The sequence below is a fragment of the Sinocyclocheilus rhinocerous genome, unplaced genomic scaffold (assembly GCF_001515625.1).
Source record: "Sinocyclocheilus rhinocerous isolate Xijiao unplaced genomic scaffold, SAMN03320098_v1.1 scaffold1341, whole genome shotgun sequence".
NCBI classification, from domain to species: Eukaryota; Metazoa; Chordata; class Actinopteri; order Cypriniformes; family Cyprinidae; genus Sinocyclocheilus; species Sinocyclocheilus rhinocerous.
This window is the reverse complement of record NW_015637670.1, coordinates 354,384-354,868: the sequence shown is the minus strand read 5'-3', so window position 1 is coordinate 354,868 and position 485 is coordinate 354,384.

Here is a 485-nt window from a genome sequence, read left to right as displayed (position 1 = left end):
TGATGCAAAGTAGGCCCTTTGTTACCAAACACCAAGTAACTAAATTAGGATACAATTATGAGTAATTCACAAACATTAAACTGTTGGTTACTTTAAAACTAACCTTCATCTGGGAGATCACAGGGATATGTGAATATTTGATCTGTTAACTGGTTGCATATGTCAGATGTATTGCATGACTCGGGCAGAGAAAAGTTGTTGCTATCAATCATTGTTACTTAATCAACTGAGTCAGTGTAATGGTGAAGGGATAGATCAAATAGGCTAATTGATGGAAGGTATAAATAATAAATTTCATGCTCCTTTGTAAAAATATTTTGTAGTATTTTTAAAATACAAAAATACAGTAGTTTATTTATTTTTTATTTGTATTTATATACTTGGTGTGGCTGCTGTATTTTGTAGTTTTTTTTGATACACTTAAAATTAAGGTATTTGGTATTTTATTTTTAAAATACATTTTGATGTATCTTTGCCCAACCCTG